This window comes from Nicotiana attenuata, unplaced genomic scaffold (assembly GCF_001879085.1).
Source record: "Nicotiana attenuata strain UT unplaced genomic scaffold, NIATTr2, whole genome shotgun sequence".
NCBI classification, from domain to species: domain Eukaryota; kingdom Viridiplantae; phylum Streptophyta; class Magnoliopsida; order Solanales; family Solanaceae; genus Nicotiana; species Nicotiana attenuata.
The window spans coordinates 30954-41466 of NW_017676141.1; the positions used below are offsets into that span (position 1 = coordinate 30954).

Genomic DNA, 10513 nt, shown 5'->3' on the forward strand with positions numbered 1-10513 from the left:
CTGTTTGTTTACTTTGGGACTACGGATTCGATTCCCGGTAGATCCCCCTGCACTTTTACTTTGGGACTGCGGGTTAGACTCCCGATAGATCCCCCTACACAATGATAGTTGGACTACGGGACGGTATCCCGGGAGATCCTTCGGATATACACATATGATGGACTACGGGACGGTATCCTGGGAGATCCACTGGACAGTTGAGAAAAGGACTACAGGACGGTATCCTGGGAGATCCTCATTGTTACTATTGGTATTGAGCTGTACTTATTCTGTGGTTGCTCCGTTCTTTGTGTATTTGATATTGCCTTGTTTAACTTGTCTTATCTCACTGTTGTACTCATTATTATTGTCAGTTTTTCATACTGTTAATTTATTATTATATTTTATCTCAGTAGGGCCCTGACATTCCTCGTCACTACCCAACCGAGGTTAGGCTTGGCACTTACTGAGTACCGCTGTGGTGTACTCATGCCCTTCCTGCGCATGTTTTTTTCACGTGCAGATCCAGGTACCTCTACTCAGGCGCACTATCCTTGAGGCGAGGAGATACACGGAGACTTCGAGGTATATCTGCCGCGTCTGCAGACCAGGAGTCTCTATTCCGTTCCAGCTTTAGTACTTAGTTTATTCCCTTTCTCTTAGTTGTTTAGATATTCTGGAGTTAGAGCAGCGTACTATGTTTCTGTTAGCCTGTGGTTCCCGTGAGTTTTCGGGTTTTGGGATTTAGATTTTTGACTTCCGCGATTTATTTTTGAGTTGTATATGCCAGGTGGCACTTATTCACTGTTTTCTTCTAGTTTTGCTTAATTAAATTAAGTGTTTCCGCAAGTTATATAAATTTCCGCATTGTTAGGCTTACCTAGTTGTAGGAAGTAGGTGCCATCACGACATGTTCATGGAGGGTGAACTGGGGTCGTGACAGTTGATTTGCTCAGCTTACGATAGGATAAATTTATCTGCGTTGAACTGCTGATAGTCAGAGACGGAAGAAGGTAGCATATAAGAAGAACATCGTGCTGTTGTATTTTGGTGTTATAATTGATGCTTATCCATTTTTAGTTCATTAGATGCAGTACCAGGAAAAAGAATGCAAATTCTATTTTTTTCTACTTACAGGTCGAAAAGTTTAGTTTAACAACTTTTTTAAGGTACTTCACAATATGTTAGGGCCCGTGCTAGCACGGGCCATGCCCCATCCAGTGTAAAAATTATGTGGGGTAGCCATTTTGTAAAGTGGTATTTACTTTTTATCCATCATTTTTAATGCTTAGGAATAGTAGCCACTAGTCTATTAAAATTAATATGAAAAGACTGCGTTACGCTTTCTTCTACGTCTCTCCTCTAACGAAAATAGTTTAGGTTCTCTCCTCGGTCAGAAGACCAGCAAAGATTTTAGTACTTTCTGTTTCCACCTTGTTTTCATTAGTAGGTGTGGATCTAGCAGCAGAGCTGCTCGTTTCTTGGCACGTCCTCTTCATTCCGTTGTTCTTTTTTTTTTAATTTGTGTTGGTTCTTGTTTGTGAGCTTCAGTGGTGAAATCAGTCGAATATACAAGCAAATTCATATGGCCAGACAACGAGAAACCTTGTGCTAATGCTCGAGAACTTCAAGTACCACATATTGACTCAGGAGGAGTACTTTCAGGTGATCCTTTTGCAACAAAACAAGCAGCTACCCTTGTTAATGAAGCATGTCAAAAACATGGTTTTTTTCTAGTTATTAACCATGGAATTGACAATCATCTCATTTCTTGGCACGTCCTATTCATTTCGTTGTTCTTTTCTTCTTTTTAATTTGTGTTGGTTCTGGTTTGTGAGCTACAGTTACAAGTTCAAAAGTTAAGGACACTTGGTCCTGAACTTCGAGTTCCAAGTTCAAAAGTTAAAGACACTTGGTCCTGAATTTAGAGTTACAAGTTCAAAAGTTAAGGATACTTGGTCCTAAACTTAGACTAACAAGCTCAAAAGTTAAGGACAATAGGTCCTGAATTTACAGTTACAAGTTTAAAAGTTAAGGACAATAGGTCCTGAAGTGCTGAACTTAGACTAACAAGCTCAAAAGTTAAGGACAATAGGTCCTGAACTTAGGCTTAGAAGCCCAAAAGTTAAGGACAATATGTCCTGAACTTAGGCTAACAAGCTCAAAAGTTAAGGACAATAGGTCCTGAACTTAGACTAACAAGCTCAAAAATTAAGGACACTTGGTCCTGAACTTACGGTTACAAGTTCAAAGTTAAGGACATGTAGTCCTAAAGTTAAGTTCAAAAGTTAAGGACTTGTAGTCCTGAAGTCCTGAACTTAGAGTTCCAAGTTCAAAAGTTAAGGACATGTAGTCCTGAAGTCCTGAAGTTAAGTTCAAATGTTAAGGACATGAGCAGAAAGGTATTTTCGTCCGCGCAGTTAAACTTCACTAAAGCTGTAGCTAACGACTAAAGATATTTTAAACAATGGCTTAAAAGTGAATACCTGTGTTATTAGTGGCTAACCGTGCACTTCCCCCATCTAGTAACTAGGGGTGTCAATGGTTTGGTTCGGCCGGTTATTTTATAAAATTTGAACCATATCAATTTTTCGGTTATTCTATTATGTATAACCAAAATTAGGCTTTTCGAAACCATCCCAATCATGTCGGTTTCTCTTCGGTATCAGTACGGTTCGGTTAATTTTCGGTGTATTTTTAAATATCATGTAAAATTCACCAGTAGAAGTAGAATGCAATAACATACGTTCTTTTATAGGACTTAGCAAAACTCTCTAGACATTTTTACTGTTTAAAGGGTGATGAATTAAAAAAAATGAAAGATGGCTAGAGTATAGATCCATCAACTATTCTACAACAACGTAAAATAAACCAAGCAAAGGCAAAGAAATATAAATCATACGAGTGGAAAGATATTAACCAAGCTGGGACTCAAGAATAAAGTCTATAAAAGATTAAATATTAAAAAAGATAAATCTAAATTATATGAAAGGAAACATATTCAATACATTGTAGTTTGCTACTCATAATCGCTAGAATACTTTGTATCTTGCTAATAAAGATACTTGAAATAACTTAGTTTAAGTAGAAGTAGCATAATAAGTTTTTTAAGAATTAGTATTTTGAGTTTAATTACTTGTTGGCTTGTAATAGTTTTCATAATTACAAGGCCCAAAGAAAATTTTAATGTCATTATTATTTTTAAACTTACTAGATAAATATATCTTGCACATGTAAAATTTATTCGGTACGGTTCGGTATTTTTTCGGTTTATTTTTATAAAAGAAAAAACCTACCCTAATTATCGGTGCGGTTATAGATTTATATAAAAACCTACGGTTTCTTAAAAAGAAACCTAAAAATCAGTTCGGTATGGTACGGTTCGGTCGGTTTAGTCGGTTTTTGAATATCCATTGACACCCTACTAGTAACTATATAATAAGCGAGAGTTTAGGTTCGATAAAGGGTAAAACAGTAATTAACAAATAATTCTAGCTTCAAATGTGACGTCATGTTGGCATGACAAAACAAGGCCACATTATTACTATGGACACCTTTTGCCCTTGCTTTATGGATTTATTACATTATTTGGCTTAAAGGTTCTAGAAAATAAAGCTATCTTTGAGTCTTTTTTGGTAAATTAGTTCTTCTAGGAGTCTCTACAGATTCCCAGTTAGTCTACCCTCTCGATCACTATACCTTCCCGTTAGGGGCGGATCCACACTTAGCGAAGCGGTGTCATGCGACAGCGCTTCGTTGAATTTTTTTATTAATTATATCTTTTTATATTGTGAAAAAATAGATAAGTAGGAAAAAGTGACACTACTTAACATAAATTATCTCTTGGTTTGTTGGTTTTGTACTTAATTTTGCTCTAAGAGCTCAAAGGTTCAAACCTCAACTTTGCAAATATTTGAGAGAGCCTCTGTGTTTAAAAATAGTGATGAAGTAGAATTGAACTCATGACCTTTTCTGCTTAAAATTCAACAAAACCAATAAACTAAGATTATTTCTTGTTTAGAAGTGTGATAATTAACACTATTATTCCCGTTCTTCTATAAATTTTGACACCACTTACAAAAATTCGTGTCGTACGCCCCCTGCTTCCCGTCATCTTCTATCTTTACACAATAAGCCGTGTGATGTAACTTGAAAATTATCGATTCTCAAGTTGAAGTTTAAGATGACACAAACAAAGAATTGCTAACAAAGAGTCAACTGATTGCTTTTCTTTGAGGTAGGTATATGTTATCTTTTTCGCTTCAATCTTTTTGATTTTGGGGTTTCTTTTTTTCTTTTTTCTTTTTTTTCTGTTTGATAGAATTGATTCTTTCAATTTTTGCTGTTTCGTTTGGTATTTGGATGAGATCATGTTGCATGTTTTGTTTTAATTCTGATGGATTTTCTGATTTTTCTTCTGATGGATTCCTGCAAGTCTTCGTCTTTTCTTCTAACTTCATCCCTTCTACCAGCCTCAGTGCTGATACTTATTGATGGACTTTATGGGTCATCTGCACTTACTGCTTGTTATGTATGTTGGAATGTCACACTGTGGGCATCCGCTTATCTAATTAATGGCAAGCATTATCTTTTTAATCTGCAATAGTTTTATATTTTTATTGTTATGATGACCTCGATGACAAGTAAATATTTTATCAGGATAAAAGATTAGCCACTTAATATTGGTGAAGTTTTAAGATATTTTTTGGTTTTCTATTCAAATATTTTTTTTGGGTGTCAGAGAAAATGGGGGGAAGGCATCATGACTGGAAAAAGATTATGAAATATCAAGGGAAGAATGGTTCATGTTCAGTTCACCATCTTTTACAACTGCTTCTCTTATTCCCTTTACGGTTTTAATTGCCTCGATTACCTTCGCCGTGCATGGGAGAAGTTCGTGAATGCCGGTAACATTGTGCAAATTTATTTATGTCGTGAGTGTTATTATGGTATGCTGAAGTAACTTGTATAATGTCCATCAAAAAGTAACTTGTATAATGTCTATCGATCTTTTAGTTCTAGCTGTCTATCCAATAAATATAAGCACGCCTTTGTATGGTCGATAACCTCAAAAAATTGGGAATTGACCCTTTTTATGAGGAAAAACAGAATATATTGGATGACCAATTACTGATATAATTTTGCTTTTTGGGGAAAAAAAATTAGTCCCTCTTAGATTGACTCAAACTAAGCCTATACATTTGTAAGTTTTTATTTTTGCAGGTGATGAAATTTGGCACAAAAAATAAGAATGTTGGCTAAAGAGAAGGAAGAAATCAACACAAATGCTTTCACTTGTGCCACAAAATTCTGGTATTGTGTAAATATGGATACAATATCTCCTCTGGTCTCTCACTGACTTGTAATCACATTATCATTTTTTCTTATAATATTTTTGGTGTTCAAATAGTACTGTTGCCAAGTTAGTTGTGCATTATAGATCCGATAGTTCAATTTCTGGAGCAACATTAATATATTGGACATTTGAAGGACTTGTATACTATGTTGGATATGTATCAAGTATTAGAAATGATTATTGCTACAAAACAACCTATTTTAAAGAGTTCACTTATCATTCTTACATTTTTTGAGGTAGTGACTGTCAAATTATTTTCATCTTCCAGACAGACGCACTAGACACCAGACATATTCATGAACATGTATTTGCCTTAAGTTGCATTTTCATCAGCTCAGATTATTCTTACTCTCATTGAGGTAGGGGGAATGGCTACGGGTGCTTATTTCTAGGTAGATCATGGATAATGTTCTTAAGTTTCCTCTCATGCGAACTTAGAATGGATAGGCAACAGGAAAAATGTAAAGCACTATGATGAAGATAATACAAAGTCCTAATACCTTTAAATTGGTAACGTCTCTAAATATATGTTCGTAAGAACTGATCTCATGTGCTTTCTTTTTTATTATCATGTGGCCCATTTTGTCAATCTCCTTCCATCCTTTTTATGTGGCAGGGCATCAAATTTTGACAATTAAGGTTCTTTAACCTTGGTGGTAAACTTTAAGTTTGGCCAATCTACTGACTACATAGAATTAAAATAACTTGAGCGTTAGTATATATCTTTTCCAACCCAAATAATCATTCTGGAACCAGATATCCTTCAGTTCCTTTTATGATAGTTAGATAAGAGATGATATTTACATAGAGAAAACTGAAAAAACTTAGGCCATATATTACTAATTCCAGATGTTGTATCTTTTACTTTGAAAACTTTTTCGCTTCACCAACTTTTGTACATGACAAAAAAGGGAATTGATTTTTACTCATGTTCCACCTTTGGCTCATAAATTTCTGGTTCTATTTTCCTTATTACTTGCCAACAAATTGGTCTATTTGTCAGACTTAAATGCATGTGGTAATAGGTGGTTAACTCAAAATAGATTGGACAAACTTGCTACAGCCATATTTTTTTATCAAGAAGCCCGAACCAAATGATGGCGTCCTCCGAAAGGCCTTCACGTTCACTAGATCAGATGGGTGCACTAGCGTATTATTTTTTTCTAAAACAAAAAAAAAAAAATCATGATCTTTGGCATGCCACTACAAACTTCGATAGAAGGTGCTAGATTCTTTGATAGTTATTCTAGGATTTCCTGCAGCTTTGATGAACTTTTTAACTGATTCTGCACATGCATATCTCTATTGACTATTTTCTGTCAATTCAATGAGTATTTAGAAGAACTCATTCAGTGTACCTAAAGTTTTTGGAATAGAAAGCCTCCACAGGTTAGCATTATTGCACACATATTCTGCAATTTTCTTTAATCGTTCACTACTTTTGTTCTGCACTAGCGTTGGTAAAATAAGTTACTTCTAGATTTTCTTAAATAGTAGCAGCAAGGAAGATCATTCTAATGTTGAAGACTTACCTATATCACATTAAAAAATAGATCATTTGAGGATGATGCGGATGATTGATAACCAGACAATAGTCATATTTAGCAACATGCACGTGAGATAGCTATTATGCTTATATAGTACTATTGGTAAAAATTATGCTCTCTTGGTAAAAGTGCTACAATTGGTATTTGATATTAAATATAGGTGGATACAGAAGTTCTGAATCTGAGGATTACAACATGCACATGAAATAGAAGTTCCGCCAAGAATTGTTGATGGAGAGGCATGAGTAATTTATTGAGAGCTAACAAGAAGTATTTGACATGAGTAACATACTTGAATATAAATTCTTACTCCCTGGCTTCACTTCTGGATCTTTAGTACCTTTGGGACCTTACAGAGTCCCAACGTTTGAATATTTAGAGGATGTGTGACCATATAAAGTATATATTGTCATTAACAGGTATTGTGGGGGGGATTTTTGGCCATAGTTTCTTTGCGCATTATTTGTCATTTTGATTTCGTTTGTTTGATTCCAAAAGACAGAGGGAGCGCTGCCAATTTTTATCCTTAAACAAATATTTTCTTATTTTATAATCTTGTAGCTATGGTACAGACACTACAGTACTACAGTGGTCGAAGATTTATTTGGTATTGGAGGTTCTATGGAAGAACTGTATATTTTAATTCAGTTGTTTAAGATGCAGTGCTTCCATTCGTATTCTCTTTCTTTTTAATATTCCTTGCTATTTTAGCATCGCCTTATTCAAATTGCTTGGCCTTATATTCCTCGGAGTCTAATTATGTGGTTATTTATCATGTAAATATTGTATCATAAAAGCAACTGGTTGTTACTTTCATTTGTTGGAAACGTTAATCTGTTTTCGAACTTTCAATTTGAGTGTTCTTAAATGATATGCTTTCCTGGTGTTGAACCTTTTTCTGTAATCATGTGGCTGTTTTTATGATCTTTTTCAAAGGTTTATGATGTTTGCGAATAAGAAAAATAATGTTGGGTATACGTGCACAGCCAGTGGCGGACTCAGGATTTTGAAGTTCAACAGTTTTAAAAAAGTTGGGCATATATAAACCTATTCATTTCTATTTTTAACGTTTTATTAATTTAACTTAACACATTTAACAATTTTTCAAATTTTAAAAATCGATTTATGCACTTTATAAACTTATTAGCTGTAATATATCTAAAAAAATATAGAACTTTTTTTTTTATATATATAAATAAGAAGTAGTTATTTGCAAGCAGACGACATGAAAATGATATATAAAATTACTAATAAAGAAAGGAAGAGAGCTAAACACCAAACCAAAAAAGTTGATATAAAATAGATAAATAATTTCAACTTAAAACTAAATTAAATTAAACTTACAAGTAATTTCAACAAATATACTTGCATGTTTTAGTGATTTATAACAAACTGATAACCAAAATTAACTTTGTTGAAAGGCTTAATTTGCGAAATAGAATAACTATAGAATCATTTTCATTGAATTCAAGTAAAGAAACATGTTGAAAAAATAAGAATTAAAGAAACTTAAAGTGAAATAAGAAATATGACAAATAGAAGCCTAAGCTAATAAATCTAGAAGACAAGCTTCCAATGGGAACAGTTCGCAAAACTTAAATTGGGAGAGGCACATGACCACCCGACGAGGGAGATGACTTGTAACAAGTGGGTTCAAATAATTATTTTATACAAGTGTTTCACTGGTTTTAGATATAATTACCAATATATATAGTGTAGTTTTTTGAAGAAGCGGGTTCACTTGAACCCACTTAATACCACGTGGGTCCGCCCCTATGCACATTACGGCCACCACCCATCTAGTATGATCATAATTCAAAAAGCTTCATTTCATTCAATAATCTAGAAAGGCTTAAAATCTTCATTTCCAAAACCTTGGTCGTCTCGCTCAATCATAAAGGGAACCGACATGAACAACAACCGTTAATGTGGCATTGCAGCCAAAGAATAGTAATTGCATCAAACTGTGCTTTTTCTCCTTTAAAATATGTGATTTGTCATATTGCTTGTCTTTTCTATTTATCAGTTGTGCGTCTCTTATTGGTCTTTTGCCAAATAGTTTCAGAACAATATTTGTAAGTTGTAACGATCATTTGTTCACTTGGATTATCATGGCGCACTCCACTTCCAGACATATCATATGTAGGGCTGTGCATTTGGATCGGATATCCGAAATCCGATCCGATCCACTCTATTTTGGATTTTGGAATTTCGGATTTTGGATTTTCGGATTGGATACGGATTGTGTTTTATAAAATTTCGGATTTTCGGATTGGATTCGGATTGGTATGATCTAAATCCGATCCGATCCGAAATCCGAAACTACATGTACCTATATAAATACTACACTAAAATTTTAGGGTTACGCTTATTCATTTTTTTCACACCCCCTCACTCACTTAGATTTTTCCGCCTCTCTTCTCTTCAGTGAAGGCTGAAGAGTCTCAAAGACTCAAAGTTTCAAACTTCTGATTTTACTTTGATTTTTATGTCTCTTTCTTCCGCCTCTCTTCCCTTCTCTTATGTCTTTTATGTCTCTTTCATGTTCTATTTTTCAACTTTTGATTTTACTTTATTTTTTTTTTTTTTTTGGTAGATGGAAGATGAGACAGAGACACCGAATAAATTTCAAATTGTTGAAAATTTTGGTGAAAGAGATGCTTCAACTGATTCCACAACCAACAACAGTGAATCTCAATATGATTGTATGGTGTTTTAGGAGATGAATGGTGTTTATTCACTCAATTTTTTTGATTATGATTGAATGGTGCTTTAGGAGATGAATGGTTTTTTCTGATTGAATGGTGTTTTAGGAGATGAATGGTCCTAAGTCCTAACCTGCAATTTTGTGACAATCCGATCCGACAATCCGAAAAATTATCCGATCCAAAGTTTAAAATCCGATCCGATCCAATGTTAATTCGGATTGGATTCGGATTGCCCTTTTCAGAATCCGAAATCCGAAATCCGAATCCGAAATATGCTAAATCCGATCCAATCCGATCCGTGCACAACCCTAATCATATGTGTCAATTTATACCGTCAGTTCTTAGCGCAGATGCAGAACTTTTAATGTGAGAGAACTAAATACATATTAAAAATGTTCACTTTCCTCTACTTCGTCAATACTATATGTCCCTCCAGTTTCTAGTTTCTTAAGGACGTTTGGAAGTTGCGATTGTAAGACCTCGGATAGTGACAATTACCACAAGTTCAATACAGAATATGTTACGAATATTGAATTTTAGAGGAAGAAGAATCTAACTAAAGCTAAGCTAAGCTAAGAAGAGAAGAAAATAATGCAATAAGATAAAAGGATTTTTCATTCCCCTTCAAAATGAGCTACTGCTCAGTACATATAGCTCTAGACGTGAGCAAAAGACCTAAGGGCTAAAAGGAAATAAGGAAAACTTACAAGGGGTATAAAATAATAAGGCAATCTAGCTAAATGGACTCAAATGTAAGATATAAAACTTGTTAACTAATCAGCCGACCCGTCTCACTAACTTCACAGTATAACTTTGCAAGCCCATTGTACAAGCTCCAATAGTAGCTCCAACCTCTTCCATTTTAAATCGTATCAGTTCTCCCCCCTTAAGAACTTCCTTGTCCTCAAGGAAGTAGAGATAGA

At 34.6% G+C, this 10513-nt stretch overlaps 1 long non-coding RNA gene across 1 annotated transcript; it reads left to right on the forward strand.

The window, feature by feature from the left end:
- Window positions 1–8646: 8646 nt before the first annotated feature.
- LOC109220786 lies at window positions 8647–9679 on the forward strand. The gene is made up of 2 exons (XR_002067150.1): window positions 8647–8832; window positions 9479–9679. It is a non-coding gene; the product is annotated as an uncharacterized LOC109220786 (long non-coding RNA).
- Window positions 9680–10513: the final 834 nt, after the last annotated feature.